Genomic DNA, 16,680 nt, shown 5'->3' with positions numbered 1-16,680 from the left:
GGAGAGAGAAAGCAAATCAAAGTGAATGATTACAAAGAGAGGAAGAAGAATGATGGAGAGACCAAAGAAAGCTTCAGGGGTGGAGAAAAATATAAGAAACCTGAATGAGGTGAGGACAGAGGCCATGCAAAAAATTGGAGGAAGGAGTTTCCAGAAAGAGGGACTAGAGTGTGTAAAGGCACCAACCAGAGAGAGAGCTGAATAGTTTTAGGCATGTGTTCATAGCATAGTGAATGAATTCCTCAAGATTTTATTGATTCATTGGCATTAAAAAGTGAGGGATGTTTCCAACCAGGAGGCAGGAACCATGGAGCTCCTATGTCATTTCATCTATGTATATGAGTGTGTGTAAAATTTCTCAGGTCTAACAATAAAAAGGTCACTTATAGAAACTCTTCTTTGGGGCACCTGGGTGGCTCAGTTGGTTAAGCAGCTGCCTTCGGCTCAGGTCATGATCCCAGGGTCCTGGGATCGAGCCCCGCATCGGACTCCCTGCTCGGCAGAGAGCCTGCGTCTCCCTCTTCCTCTGTCTGCCGCTCTGCCTACTTGTGCTCTCTCTATCTCTGTTAAATAAATTTAAAAAAAAAAATCTAAAAAAAAAAAAAAACCTCTTATTTATTATTATTATTTTTTTTAATTTTTAGAAACTCTTCTTCTTTTTTTAAGATTTCTAAGACCCGGCTAGAATCATCTATGTACCAATTACCTCTCAAAGTATGACAGAGGTTCCATAGCCAGCTTGCAATGTCAGATTCAAGGGTCGATAAAATGCTTTGATATTGAATTTTAGGAAACAGCTTCATAATCATTTGCTTTTTTTTTTCCTTTTTCAATTAATTTTTAACTTCAGGGGTAGAACATGAATATTTCCTTTTAAAAAACATATACTATCAAGGAGAAAAGATTCTCACTGACCCTATTAGCAATCTTGGTTCCTTCCCTAGCTCCTCTGAGATAGAACTACTTTGGATACATATCTTTCCAGAATTGATGGTGTAGTTTTACATATGTTTATATGAGCCCGTGGCAAATATATACCATTGTTTTATTGTTCTTTTTCATGCAAATGCCATCATGATGCATTGAATATTCTGAAACATGATTATTTTCCCCAAATATGTTGTTGAAAGCTGGCCTCATTGTTACAGAGAGTCTTAACTCATTCCTTTTAACTGTTCTAGGGTACTTCATTTCTGAGTATATTTATCCATTCCCTTGTGACCGACACTTAGATTTTTGCCAAGTTTCTACTTGCTTTTAATGAACATTACAATGGTTTTAATGAACATTCCATGGTTCTTTCTGTAGACAAGAAAATGTCTCCCTAATGTAGCTACCTTACCTCATCACCTTTTTTTGCTAGACTTTCCATCTTCTCACTTTCCCTTCTCCTCCACCAAGACAAGCATTAACATCACTGGAAGGATGCTTGCTCTGGGTCCTTGATACCCAGTTCTGACTCTGGGGTCAAACTGACTTCACTTCTTAAAGACCCCTCATTACCATCAAGCAAATCAGTTCCGAGAACAGAGGTCATCACGCTTCAATCCTGGACTTCTACCCTGAGTTGAAGATGACCCTTCAGGAAAACAACATGTGGCGAAAAGTAGTTTTGTCCCATGAGCCAATAGAAAATTGGCCCTGGAGGTGACTTGTAAAGGGATTTTGTGAGCCATGATCAGAACAGCATGGGTTCTGATTAAGCATGGGATTCAGAGTTGTAATAGAAAACATTTATTTGGCTACAACTAAACATCCTAACACATGTTAGCATTCGCTGCCAATATGCTTCCTAATTAAGAACAACACAAAATCATAGGAAATCCTGTATCTTGTCTTCATGTACTTTTCATGTATCTCTAGCTCCCTGGCCTTATTTCTCAAGTATAGCTACCACAAAAAAAACAGGTTGATTCAAAAGTTCTGTTTTGCCAACCATGAACCGTGGTGTCATTAACAAGATTAATGTACATTCCAGAACTCAACACCAAACACTTTCTCCTCCTTAAACAAATGCCGCTATTAAAAACTAATTTAAAAAGAAAAAAAAAGCCTAATAAGCATACCCCAAGTAAAAGACCAGCCCCATTTCATTAGTAAGGTGTTGTCTGTAACTGACGGAAAACTTTAAAGTTAAAAAAAAAAAAAAGTCTCCTCTCTCGGCTTGCCTGAACTGTTGGCCCTGTTTGTGTACTTTATCATGTTGAACAGATTTCAAGATGGACAGACAAGGATCTGGTTTTCCTCTTAGGTCCTCCTTAAAGTCATGCTAATTTCATCTGAAAATATTTAAGATTTACCTGTGAGTATAAACCATCGCTCCCTCATTATATACAAATAGGCATTAGGTGAAGATATACATGATATTTCTACTTAAGGCTAGAATGGGTATGAGTCACTCTTAGAAAAGCCCCTGATGCACCAGTTTGGGGAGATGAACCATGAGAGACTGTGGACTCTGAAAAACAAACTGAGGGTTCTAGAGGGGAGAGGGGTGGGCGGATGGGTTAGCCTGGTGATGCGTATTAAGAAGGGCACGTTCTGCATGGAGCACTGGGTGTTATGCACAAACAATGAATCATGGAACACTACATCAAAAACTAATGATGTAATGTATGGTGATTAACACAACATAATAAAAATAAATAAAAATAAATTTAAAAAAAGAAAAGCCCCTGATGGACCAGTTTGGGTGTAGTCTTTGACCTTATGTAGCCAAACTAGCTTCTCCCTTTCCCTACCATCAGGCAGAAATTAAAAATTAAAAACAAACAAACAATCACTCTGACACCATTGAACATGAACTTTCTCCCTCTGGTTCTACTTGGTGTTTTCCCCCTGCTCTGAAGTAGACTCTGACATGACATCAACAGAAAGAGAACCTGGGTCTGCAAAGTTCTCCTCGAACATTTTTCCATAGGACTTTTTAATGATTTTCAGAATGATTACTTTTCTTTTTTCAAATGAAATGCACACACTCTCACTGCCCCTTTCCTGAGCATGGCCGCGCATTCCTCTTCGACTCCCACCCCCCCCAACCCTTTCCAGATCTATTTGTTGCTTGTTGTTCTTGGCCCTTTGTCACTTTCCATTTTTCATGATTAGTTCTTTATGATTGTGTGTTTCCTTTTCTTCTCCCCCCCGTGGCTGCCGGCCCAGTTGTTCTCCTCGGGCCCTCAGACTTCCCTTCGCTAATAACACAACAGCTGCCTCCCACCCTGGCTTTTGCCATCCAGCTGTTTCCTTCTTAAAATATAAACTCATCTTTATTCAGTGAAGTTCCTGGGCCAACCTGACTCCTTTCACAGAAAAGTTGATAATCACATGAGGGATTAAAAAGGTTTGAAGAGAAAGGCCTATCTGAGAAACTTGGGAGTAGGCACAAGGAAGGTAAACAGGAACTCAGTTCATTTTTTGAAACATTCTGGGAGGGTAAAAACACAGAACAAAAAAAGGTTTTCCTTAATGTTTTAATCCTTGGGCGGCTCTCAATGACAAGGTGGTCTTGAGTGGGGTCTTCTGGAAGTCTACCCACCACACCTTCACCGCATCTTAAACTTCCCACCATGTCTGCCTCACGTCTTCTGGCCTCTGAGAAAGTAGCCCAGCGAACTCCACAAAACTGGATTGTAGGTGATTAGGTGGTGAAAGGTGCCAACCTAAGGTGGAGCCTGCCAAGTCAATTTACTGTAATGCTTTGACCGTGCAAGTCAGCTTAATCCCTTGTCAGTCTCCAGCATGCCCTTGACATCATGGAAATTACCAGCAGATTTAATGTCATCAGATGAACCCTGCTATTTCAGAGAAGTTTCCCTGAACAAAACAAGCTGTTTACTTCATAAGCTTTTTCAGATTCCCCCCAAATATTTCAAGAAAAATGAATGAACCCACGGGTATCCTTTTTCAATAAAAGAGTGGCTAATTCTTTTTCTGTATTATAACTGATAAGAACCTCATGTGACTGGAAATATATATTCTACCCAAGCATCAGTTGAGTGTATTGTATGAAAGGCCTAACTGATTAGATAAAGAGGTTTATTTACTAGCTCAAACAGCTCTGAGTTTAAAAAAAAAAAAAAAAGAAAAGAATAGAAAAATTCTCTTTTAAATCTGAGAAACCCTCCCTTCTCTAAAAATATTTTTTTTCTGATATAAAATTTCCAATGGAATCATTTTTTGCCAGAAATAGAAAAGAAACAAAAACATTTTTAAAAAAGGAAACAGAAAAAGGATTTGTCACCATAAGAAAAAAATATTTGAGACTGTGTGTGATCATGAGTGTCAACTGGACTTACCCTGGTAATCTTTGGTATTATATACAAACATCAAGTTGTTACATTGTATACCTGAAACTGATATATGTTGTATGTCAATTATATCTCAAGTTTTTAAGTATATATCAGGTGATGTAATCTCACCTGAAAATAATTTTCAGGTGAGCTAAAAAACAACATCTCCATTGGAAAGAAATGGGACCACAATAAGCTGGTAGAGGGTGATTTTTTTACAAATCACACTTGAACTTCACAGTGACCCCATAAGGGAGGGAGATAGAAAGTTAGGATCTCTGATGACAAGTCTCACAATTTTCCAAGATAAACATTTGCTTGGAACCAAGCTCAAATCAGAAGATACATTCTGGATACTGGCACCATGGGGATGTCTCAGAAGATTCTCTGGTCTCAGAAGGAAGAGAGCCTGAGGTGGGGAGGGAGATATTGGCTATCATTTTATTCTCCAATCAGCTCTAGTAAAAATAATTCCAGAATCTCCCCAGTAAGAAAGAGCCATAGCCATCTCCTGTCCTCATCTGTGGTTTCACACCTAGAGTTTAGGATTGCAAGTACAGTCTTGTAGACATGAGTCCTACCAGGGAAAAAAGGCAGGGAGATTGAGAGCCCAAAGCAGAAGACTTGCTTGGTTGTGATATTAATCCCTGCCCACCATGCCAACCACTGTCTCAGCTCCAAGTTCTTCCTGACCCTGGTTTCCATTGCCTGTCTGGCCCTTCCATACCCGCTTCACTGGCCGTTTGCCAGCACCTCAAGTTCGGACTCACAACACACTTGATCACAACCACTGGACTCTGAGATGCTGCCCCTGAGACACATCCTGACTTCTGGATTCTGTTTGTCCCTCTGGCCCCCAGAGAAATACTAGCCTGAGATTCACTTTGGCCCTCCCTGCCTATAAGTCCTCCCAACCTCGCCATCAGGTCAGGAGCCAGGCAAGATATGGAGCCCAGGGGTTGTGAACTCACCGTGGCTGTGCCCAAAGTTTATGCTCTGAGAAATCAGACCGGTTAAGAAAAGCTATTCCAGGGAGCTGCTAACCTCTTGATTTCCACCCCACATTTTGACCACCGACAATCCAACATAGCAAAGTATAGCAAGAGCCTAAAACTTTGTCCTGGTACCCATCCTCTAAGGAATTTATCAGGGGAAAGAATTTAAGATTTTTTTTAATTTATTTATTAGAGAGAGAGAGAGTGAGAGAGAGAGCGCAAGAGGGGGTAGGGTTAGAGGGAGAAGCAGACTCCCCGCCAAGCAGGGAGCCCGATGCGGGACTCCATCCCAGGAGTCCGGGATCATGACCTGAGCTGAGGGCAGACGCTTAACTGACTGAGCCACCCAGCACCCCTAAAAAAAATTTAATGCCACTTCTGACTGTTGCGAGATCTTGCTGCTTTACTGGCAAAAACAGAGAAGGACTTGATACATGAACACGGATGGATTTAGCAGGAAGATAATGAACCTTGAGCTTTAGGGTTCCTTGTGCACATGGATCCTTTCTGAGGCCCTGGGAAGGGGGCTGGCCATTTTGTTTTCACTATGTTTTTATTAAAGAAAGCTCTCAAAATTGTATACTATTCAGGCCCACAAAACCTGGGTCCACCCAGTAAGTAAATTATGTATTTATGCCAAGTGAAGGTCAAGTGATAGTCCAGTAGGCTGTGTGGACCAAAGCTCTGCAGTCGTTTAATTAGAGAAAAGTGCTAGAAGAATCATCTTTTACACCACAAGGAAATATAAGCAGGCTAAAATCACAACTTCTTCTGCATGCCCATCGGTACAATATTAATGCCACGAATTGGGGTTTAATGTCAACAAACCGTTATCCATCACATTAAATTAATGTTGTTAATTTGAATGTGGTGTTCGTCATTTTGCTTGAATGCAATCCGTACATTTGTTACAGAGTTAGCTGTTTCAGACTGAGAAACTTACGGAGTGTGCCTACTTTCAAGTTTGATATACCTAAGTAATAAGAGAATATGAAATCATTAGATTTAAGAGAAAGGAGGCTGGCGCTCAGTCCAGAACCCCTATGACAACAACTCTGTGGCTAAAGGGTCTAGAATCCCCAAGCCGCCCATAACTTTCATATTTCAGTCTTGTTTAATCTGTTGCCTCCCATGCTACAGAATGAGGCCCTTCCTAAGCAGGAGCATATACTGATTCAACAAACATTTTGGATCATCTTGTGGGCAGGGCACTATGCTTGAGTCTGAGACGTGCTTATTGGCCATGGCTTCCAAGAAGGATAGGGGTAAGGACATAACATGCTGAAAGTAAAAACACACCTAAGTAAAAATAATCTCATTTCTGTAATTGTCATGAATGTTTATAGCATTCCAGGCAATACATGAAGGCTGGGAAAGTGCTGGAAATTGTTCTTTTCTTTAAGATTAAAATAACTTTGGGAATTTTTTTTTCTACGTAAGTGCCAGAAAATGTTTCATCTTCCGTATTCCAATGGGTATGCTCTTCAACCAACTCCCTCTGCAGTTTAACCTCAGAGATACTCTGGGGAAACCAACTAATTTTTCATATCGGGCTAAGCAAAACATAATTAGGAAGGCAAATTTCTGGGGGGAGAATCATACAGAACATCCCCAAGCCAATTGATGTGATTTCACCACATCTACTGTTGGGAGTTTTCCACTCTATTTCTCTCCTTCACAGGTAATCATGAATTGCTTGTAATTAAATAATCCCAGGTAACTAGCAGCAAGACTGTCCTCCCGAGAGTTGCTTCTCAGGTCTCTGTAATAAGCCTAGATTTTTGTATACATCACTATTTTTGATCCTCAGTATTCTTTCTCTTCTTCGTCTGCTTCAAACTTGAGCAGATCTAAGAGCTCTTTCTCTTTGATCTGGGAGGAGGAAAGTTTCTGTTTTCTATCTATAACTACATCTGGGCTCAACAGCTGATTTCTGGTTCCTTGACCACTTCATCCCCTATCCCACAAGGAATGAGCCCAGAAATGAAATGTAGTTTGGCTACTATAGATCCATGGGCTATTACAGCTCAGCAGAGCCTGGGAGGTGAGCTTGTCCAACTGGGCTCAAAGAGGTTGCAAAAGATTGAAAGCATCCATTTGTCTGCTTGGGGAGAAACCTTGACAGACCCTCCATAGTTGAATGTTTCTTTCTACACTTGATTTGCCAAATAATTATTGAATCCCTTCTTCATATAAGGCGTTAAACTAACAACTATGTTTTCCAAGGAAATGTACTTCTTATTCATATTCCGTTTGGAACATTAACCTTCCAAAAGATACCATCCTTGATTCTCACCTGTTCAGGAAGGGCATAGCTATAAAAAAAAGGAAAATCTCCTTTCACTAAAATGCCGTTAGAAGAAGAATCCTCTGTCTGGATTAAGTCAAATCCTTTACCCTCCTGTAAATCAAGTTTCTACTTGCAATTATTCACTGTCATCTACCTGATTTACCTGGGGTTAAAATTCAAAGACGCTGAATTGAACGGACCTTCGGTTTGCTATACCAAATGGAAGAAATACCCACCAAGAGCTGGTTATGTGCCCCTCAGTTCTACCCTTTGATTCCCTTTTTTGGTGTGTTTATATCTTGCTCATCTCTGTCCCACTGCTGTGGTCCCATATCTAGGAACATGAGCATAGCATAATCTCCAGGGATCACCATAAATAAGAGAAGGGAAAGGGATTGTTTTTAAAACAGGAGTACAAGTTACAGTTCCAGGATATCCGAATATAAATTAAAATGTAAATGAGAGTCCCTCATTATTCCTTTCCTAAGGATACCAGTCCACATAAAATGCAGATTTAGATATAGATGCTTTGGGGGGGGTGTTGTCCCTTCCTCTGAGGTCAAAGTGTTTTCATATATGAATTTAAAACCATGCAATGTCAGGGCAGCAGAGAATTGTATAGGAAGCGGGACACAGAAGCACCAAAAACCAGAGTCAGAAAGAGAACTAGATTCAGATCTGTCTCAACCACTTAGCAGCTTCATGATCTGGGGCAAAACCCTCCCTTTATCTGCTTCTCAGAGCACAGTTATCAGAACTAAATGACATGATAGAACTAAAGCATTGTGTTTGGTCTAGAATAGGTAGTCAATAAACGGCTGATGGTTTATTAATATTGTTGCATAGAGGGTGGGGACATGGCATGTAAGAGATTAGCCAGGTTAGATTCATCCAGGCCCTGTCTGCACCGCATCAGAATAACTCTTTGCCATCTGCAACAGGTGGACCAGCAATAGGTTCTTTGCTCTGCATACTGTGTAAATGCTATAATTTTTTTTTTCCTGAGCAGATTCTTTTTAAGAATTGTTATCATCTCCCTAAGCCTGCCTTCCTCCTGCACACGCTCCTACACACACACTCACACACACTCACACACACCATTTCCCATTTCATTGCCTGGTTGCTTTAGCTTCCTGGAGAGACCATCACAGAGTTAAATATAGCTCTATCCTTCCCAAATAGCAAGCCTTTAAAGGAGGTAAATTGCCTTGCTTTTTACTCCCTACCCAAACTTGATCCCAAGCTTTATAAAAAAGAAAGACAGAGGACCTCCTCCAGTAGAATGTTGAGCAATTGACACGTTGTCCACTGCTTGAGAGGTTTTGTGTCCTGGTACTTAAGCCTTGTTTCAGTTACAACCCCTGTAGGGAAATTTGAGTCCTGTACACGAGTTCTTCATTTATTTCTGAGCCAAGATAATTCTAGGATTACCACTTAGAAAATTGGGAGAACAGACTTCTGCATAGTTACCAGGCAGACAGTATTGAAAAAAGGAGCATGTAGACTACCTTTTTGGTGACAAGGTTAGGGATAGGTATTGTGGTTAAATCCCATTAGCAACAATCTTGCACTCATTAAGTGAACCCTGGATTCGAATGGAGAAACCTCCTCCCCCCCCTCCCTCCCCCTTCCCTCTCCTTGTCCTAAAGGCAGGTCCCTTCAACACAGGGGATTCCTTGCCCAAGAAATGCCTCTCTGGAGTAGATCACAGAGTGCTCCCATGCCAAGTAGCTCCGAAGCCAGAACGCACTGCAAAGGACACATGCCGTTCTCCAAAAATCTACCAGCAAACCCAATTCATAAGCTGACTCTCTCTTATTTCTTGGGTGACCTTTATGGCTTGGAAAGTATTCCTTTGTGTTAAGGCAAACACAAACGATTCTGCAAGCATCGCTGAAGAATTTAGATTCTATTAATCTGATGTCTTAATTGTTATTGAGAAGAGGAAACAGGAGTGCCTTTGTTCCCCAAATGACCACAGGCTTCTAAAAAGTAGCCCACGATGTTGGAGTTTGCATCTCAAATTGCAGGCAGCTCTGCGCACAGTAGAACTTTAGTGTAACTAATTCCCAGACATTAAAAGGGGCAGAACAAGAGCATAAAGTTGGGTAAACTCCGAGCAAGCTGCATGGGTCCGCAGCGAAGGAGATTTTCTGTCATGTGTCCGTTTATCCTGAAGACGGTTTTAAAATACTGGCAAACAAATATGTACTTCAAGACTGGAGGAGCCAGTTGGGTGAACAAGTGGGGGAACCAGACACACATGCACAGCTGCTGAACAACACGCAATCAAAAGAGAAAGAGCAAATCCCGCAACAACGAGAAAGAAACAACAACCAATGTAATTCAAAGATAGAATTCTGTGCACTTACTACTTAGGAGGTGTTGAGGATGCAGACACAGGAAAAGAAGGAAGGTTGAGCTGCTGTCCCCTAAGTGGGTGACCTTCTACTAGGAGAGAATAAATCAGGTATGGAAATATCTATGACACAGGCTGAATAGAACCAAGAGGGGGAGAGTGCATCAAGCTCGGCTGAGAGAGAGAGGCAGACGGAATTTAAAAATAGCTCCATGGAGGGGGTGACATTTGGGTTGGACCTTAAGAACCTGGCAAAGCTTGAATTTGAAAAAATGGTTGAACATCTGGCTGAAGAAAATGAAGATGAGCTACAAACATGCAGGTAGCGAGATACGAAGACTGGGGAAACAGTAATATTTTGGATTGAGCATAGGATGTGTTGGAGCCTGGCGGAAGACGAAATTGGGGGAAAAATCGATTGTGGGTGTCTTGAAAAGAAGAGCTTACACTTAATTCGGGAGATAAGTAGTTACTGATAGTTTTTGAGCCCTGAAATAATATGATCAGAGATGATTATCATGGGGAAAAAAATACAGTAGCAGGCAAAGCTACTCACTTATTCACTCCTTCATTCAACAGACATGAATTGAGTATCTCCTTCGTGCCAATCCCTGGATCAATTTATTCCAGTCAGGAGGGTTAAACTAGATAAGTTCATAGTACATAAATTTAAAAAGCAGGTCTAGAAGACTTGAGAACTTACTGAATGCGACAAGTACAGGAAATGGAAGTTGAGCTGCAAGTTTTAGGACTAAAGATAATAGGAGGATGGGGTGGGGGTTTCTGTACAGAAAGAGAGAAGCCAGGAAGAAAGATGCTTGAAGGGGCAGCTGGGGCAGGCTCACAGGTGGAGATGGAAACTGAGCTCAAGCAGGAAGTGATGCATACTTGACTCATGCTCTGGACTCCCCTGCAGAGAATACAGCCAGTAGCTGGGGGAACGGGATGATCCGGCAGAGGACAGAGGAAAGGGAAAGTCCAGGCAGGGAAGAATGCCCATATTAAAAAAGAAAAAAAAAAAAAAAGGAGCCTTAAGGGGACAGAGGGAAAGCCATCGATGTTTCTTAAACGTTCCAGAAGATGGAAAGGAATGAACCGTGAGAATTTTTAATTTTTAAACCATGTCTGATGGAAGTTTAAAAGTCCCAAAAAGAGGGGGCGCCTGGTCGGCTCAGTCAGAAGAGCATATGACTCTTGATCTCGGTGTCGTGAGTTCGTGCCCCACGTGGTGTGTAGAGATGACTTAAAGAAATAAAACTTTGAAAAAAAAAATACAAAATAAATCAAAGTTGCCAAAAGAATCCCTCTAAACAAGTTTAAAATGTTACCTATTCACTCAAGAGATGCCACTTCAGTTGGTACAATACTGGGCATTACCCAGAATTTATACAGCACATGTCGGGGGTGGTTTTTTTCCCTGTCTTTTCTCCCAGGAGGGGGCCACCAAATTAAAGCAGTCTTTGTGGGGGCGGGGAGGGAAGGGCTGCAGAGTGAGTGTTCAACCACTCACTGCTCAGAGGTCACACGTGTCACACACGCTGTGCCTGCATCTTCCAAGTGTTTCTAGATTTGAAAATAAGTTGAGTTGGTGCATTTTCTCCTTCCCTCTGTCTCTTTCTTTAATGTCTAGTGTTACTAGCTTTTGAACCGTCCTGAAGCAAACATTGACAGGAATGCAAGATTTTTGCATCTTCCCCTCGTGATGGGGGCCGGAGTGGGGGAGGACGGAACGGAGGCTGAGTCCTGGGCAGAATTAACTCAGCTAACCTGTGTTTGAGGTTGGCAGCGGGAATGGTATTTGAAATTTACCAAGACAGGCTGGAAGATGAAAAAATTGCAACCCAGGCGCCTCACCTTTCCCCCCCACCAGCTACTTTCCCCCATCCCCTGCCACCTAGGAGTTTATTTACCAAGTCAATTAACAAAAGATAACCTCCCATTGTGCAACCATCAATAAATCAATCGTGTTCATACTATCTTGGAATGTCCCCCACTCTTGACTTTCATATTGTTTACATTAGACACTTGAGAAAGCCAGAGCCCTTGAGTTGGCTTGTTTCTGCGGTAATGGATTCTGGAGGGGCCATTAATATATAGAACTCTCTTGACAAAATATTTCGGTTTTTCTGAGGTTCACCTGCTCTCCGCACGTTGGCAGGGCCCGCTCCTTTCTCCCCGCGGCACGATCCTACAGCTCCTGAGTCTGAATTGAATACTGAGGAAGGCAAACACTTCTGAGCAGTAATGGAACAGTCACTTAGGGCACACCTACTTCTTTGTGATTTGAATAATCTATTTCCACCCACCCCAGCCCCCCACTGTCAACAACCCTCAACAATCTAGGGAATCAAATTAATCTTCAATTATGTGAAAGAATTTCAGGAACGAACGCAGCTCAAGTTACCAAGTAACTTGCTGTCTGAATGCAGGGGCTTTTCAAGATCTTTTTCTCCCTTAGTCATAGAAGGGAAATCTTTCCAACCGGTGATAATCTCGCCATGGGGAATCTTAAAAATTTTGAAAGCTACTTGCAAAATGAATGTAAAAAAAACCCAAAGGAATCTTTCTACATGACCCCCACCTATATAAAAACCAGGTGAAATATGATCATCAGAAAGTTGGGTTTCATGTTTGGTTTTTGTTTTGAGGACTTCCTTCTAAATGACATCAAAAATACGTAGGAGAGAGCAGGTTTTCTCAGAGGGGCAGGGACTCCTCCGCCCAGAGATCAAGGTATTTTGCAAAAGCACAGGATAGACAGGGATTTCAAAGGAAGGGGGCAGGGAATGCACCAGTCCCGAAACCTCTGAAGGTTCAGATTTCAGCCCTGGCTGCAGACCTGAGCAAAGTTCACTACTCCCTTTTCATGACATGCTACATACTTTTCAAGTTCCGACTTGCTCCTTAGAGAGGAAAAAATGTGGCCTCTGAGTTCAGGTTGCTAAGGACAAGCGGGGCCAATTTAACCACACATTCCAGTTCCAAAAGCTAGGCCGGTGGTTGTTGTGTTTTCCGCTGTAAATACCAGAAACCCTTGATTCTCCCCACGCTAAACAAATGTACTTTTGCTGCAACTTTAAAGCCATCTTTCCTTCACGGTGGGAATTCAGTTCTTTCATTCGGTTGCCTTCGCCGTCCGAGTCAGAAGTCTTGAGGACATGGAAGATTGTTCTACTGAGCAGCACATCTTATCAGACCCTTGGCTTCATTTTTCTTTTCCTAATGATGGGTATTTAAAATGCAGGAGCATTGGATAATAAAAGAAAACTTTCATTACACTATGTCATTCCCTTTTTTTTTTTACTTTTATTATTATTTATTTATTTATTTATTTATTTATTTATTTTTACTTTGACCTCAAGATACACATGTCTACTTAGGGCTGTTTTGAAGAGAACGAAGGAAACAGGCAGAACTTGGAAAGAAAAAAACAGATGTCTCACTGGCTATCTTTTGCAGACCCTTCTGTGACCCTGCACTGAATACCTCTAATGGAGATGTGTGATCGTGAAGCCTCCACTGGGATAAACAAATTCTGTCCTGTCAACTAGTTTGACAGCAGAATTCTATATTCTCCTCAAAAAGGACCTTTTCTTTAAATGAATAAGGCATTAACTTAGGTATCTTATACAAGGGGGTAAGAAGCCTTTCCAATTCCATAGATGTACTATGTTTTTTATTAAAGATTTACTTATTTATTTTAGGGGGGAGGGGACGAGGGAGAGAATCCAAGCAGACTCCCTGCTGAGTGCAGAGCTTGAGGAGCTTGAGGGCTCCATCTCATAAGCCCCGAGATCACGACTTGGATGCTCCACCAACTGAGCCACCCAGGCGCCCCTATACTATGTTTTTTAAAAGGAATTTGGGTCAGGGCGCCTGGGTGGCTCAGTTGGTTAAGCGACTGCCTTCGGCTCAGGTCATGATCCTGGAGTCCCTGGATCGAGTCCCGCATCGGGCTCCCTGCTCGGCAGGGAGTCTGCTTCTCCCTCTCCCACTCCCCGTTTGTGTTCCCTCTCTCGCTGTGTCTTTCTCTGTCAAATAAATAAATAAAATCTTTTTAAAAAATAAAATAAAATAAAATAAAAGGAATTTGGGTCAATTATCAACATCGTGCATGTCAGTCTGTCATTTTCCATTATACGACAAAAAGCAGAATGCATTTGCGCTCAAAACCATAATTGCCAAACCCAAAAAGTTTAGAAAGTCAGTTAGGAGGAAGGCGATAATCTTTACTCCTAAAATCAGTAACTCTTATGATATTGTTTTTGTGCAACCTCGGCACTTCCTGTGCTTTAAACCGTGTGGTGATCAAGGTGGAAAATAGTTAAGAGTCCATTCAAATTCTTTCATGCTTCAAAAAATTTATGGCAATGTTAAGTGATATGGAAGTAGGAGAGGTAAGGGGGGTATCCCCATTCCTGTTGTTGTCAAAAGGCTAGGAGCCTCACTCACCAGAAAGCTTTGCATTCCCCCCCTCCACCTTAACTGCTTGGGGATTGCTGTGGTCAGCACCTCCCTTCTTTCCCACTAAGCTTTTGGAGTTACAGAAAGATTGAAACGGAAGTCATGTTTTGAGATCCCAAAAAAGGCATCCCCAGAGTTCCAAAAAATGGATTAGGCTTTAATATGTAATATTTATTAATGTTAGCTGTGAATGTTCAATATAATAGAGACTGTTATTCCAGTTATCGCATATCCTTATGTGGAAATAGTGTCAAAACTCCGCATTTCAGCCATAAATGTTGGGCTCATGCCTCCCAAACACTACTCCATACCAGATCCTGCTTCTAGACAAAGATTAATATGGCCCAATGAAAAGACCACTGGACTGGAAACCATGAGATTCTCATGAGGTTCTATCTTATCTGAGCCTTGGTTTTCTCATCTAGAAAGTGAATATGTGGCCATAAATGGTCCCCCAGGTCTCTTCTGCTTCTCTTTTGTGATTGCATATTGTGTTTACCACCCACGGACGTGGGGACCATCATTCCAGTCAGTAACAGAGGAAAACAAGGCAAGGGAGACAGACAGCAATAAAGATAAACAGGCTTGGAAACACAAATGTCAGAGAGCAAGTAAACAAAGACAACAATATAGGACAAGAGTTATAACTGGGAGATGAGTAGGGGCCAATGGAGGTCTGCCGTAGCCAACTCTATGTTTATCACTCTCCTCCCAACAGGCAGCAGCAATCATGGTGGCATGGGGCACAGTCACATGGCGTCCCTCGACATCCAGACCTGATCTCACAATACTCCCACAGCTGTCCAGGTACTCAGCATTGCTGAATAGGTGAGTACAGCTCATGGGAAGAATCGTGTCTTTGCTTGATGCTTTTGATGTAACTCATCTCCCATCAAAAAGCAAATATGTGGAGAAAAAATTAAAGTAGCATCACTACCAGTCAACACCTACATAAGTCTTTATAGTTCATAAGGTACTCTGAGAGGTAAGTCCAAGATCCAAGACTGGGAAAGATCAAGTAGAAACAAAATACTCTTTTACCTTATTGTGTAGACTAGCTAACGTGAATGATTAAAATATTGTGCTGTGTCTGTCTTCTTGGATTTCAACAGCAGTTGAGTCTCAGCGTTGAGGCCTCGGGCACTAAATTGAAGAGAACACTGATTGTTAAAACTGGAAAGCATCAAAGCATCTATTAGTTCAGCCTACCATGAAACGTAGGAATTCCTTCAACAAAATTCTCATACATGTCTACCCAGCCTCTCAGGGGTAATAACAGAACAATAATATAAGGATGATAATTATTATGATAATGACACTTACTTCACACATACCAGACACTGTACTAAGTATATGGAGTACTGATTGTAAATCCGCACTGTTCTTCGGACTTGTAATATACTAACTTCCTGAGTCTTTACAATGCCTCTAACATTATATATGGATCAATGGAAACAGGAAGGGGTTAAATAACTTGCACTGGGTTACACAGCTGGACAGGGAGGAGCTGGGGAATTGAACGAAGAAACTGGGTCTGGAGCCTGTCCCTTTAGCCCTATGGCACCAGGGGGGACAGGGAAGAGAGATGGGGAAGGACATAGAGTACATTTCAACACAACTTAATAGAAAGATCTTTAGTTCTCTGAGCCATATCTGCTTCTCTCAGTCTTAGTATTGCCCGCTAGCCTTAAACAGAGTCATAGTTATTCCTTCTTCAGTTTGACAGTGTTTCTATCAGGGGGTGGTAAACTATGGCCTGTTTTTGTATGGGCTGTGAGTTAAGAATGGATTTCCAATACTCATATGGTTGAAAAAAATCGAAAAAAGATTAATACTTCATGACACATGAAAATATATGAAATCCAAGTCTCAGTGTCCACAAATAAAGTTTTATTGGAACACAGCCACATTTCTTCGTTTACACACTGTGTGTGGCTGCTTTCTACTGGAAGGTCAGAATTAAGTAGTTATAACAAAAACCATATGGCCCAACAAAGTATGAAATATTTACTGTCTGGCCTGTTACCAAAAACATTTGCTGACCCCTATGTTAGATATTTGAAGGGAGTTCTCATGTCCTTTCTTAAATGTGCTCCTTTATTTTATGGTAAATATCTCAAATCCACTTCCCTCCTCTAACCTCTCATTATCTTAGAAACTCTTCCCTGGACTTTCTCAGATACTACATATTTCATCCTTCTTAAAATAGCACCCAGTGCTAATATTCAAACAATGGAATAGTACTCAGCAGTAAAAAGGAATATACTATCCAGATACCCAACG

General features: G+C 41.4%; 2 long non-coding RNA genes across 2 annotated transcripts in view; one reads left to right on the top strand and one right to left on the bottom strand.

The window, feature by feature from the left end:
• Positions 1–16,680, top strand: part of LOC145723582 (uncharacterized) — a 177,811-nt gene that overhangs the window by 149,851 nt on the left and 11,280 nt on the right. Inside the window, exon 2 of the long non-coding RNA XR_014148787.1 lies at positions 15,116–15,225. This is a non-coding gene — a long non-coding RNA (uncharacterized LOC145723582). The remainder of the gene's footprint in view (positions 1–15,115; positions 15,226–16,680) is intronic.
• The window catches only part of LOC145723581 (uncharacterized), a 45,731-nt gene that overhangs the window by 27,451 nt on the left and 1,600 nt on the right, over positions 1–16,680 (bottom strand). Inside the window, exon 2 of the long non-coding RNA XR_014148785.1 lies at positions 15,439–15,540. This is a non-coding gene — a long non-coding RNA (uncharacterized LOC145723581). The remainder of the gene's footprint in view (positions 1–15,438; positions 15,541–16,680) is intronic.

Source organism: Leptonychotes weddellii, chromosome 9, assembly GCF_054177405.1.
Source record: "Leptonychotes weddellii isolate Sample4059 chromosome 9, ASM5417740v2, whole genome shotgun sequence".
NCBI classification, from domain to species: domain Eukaryota; kingdom Metazoa; phylum Chordata; class Mammalia; order Carnivora; family Phocidae; genus Leptonychotes; species Leptonychotes weddellii.
This window is presented reverse-complemented; position numbering and strand designations above follow the sequence as displayed.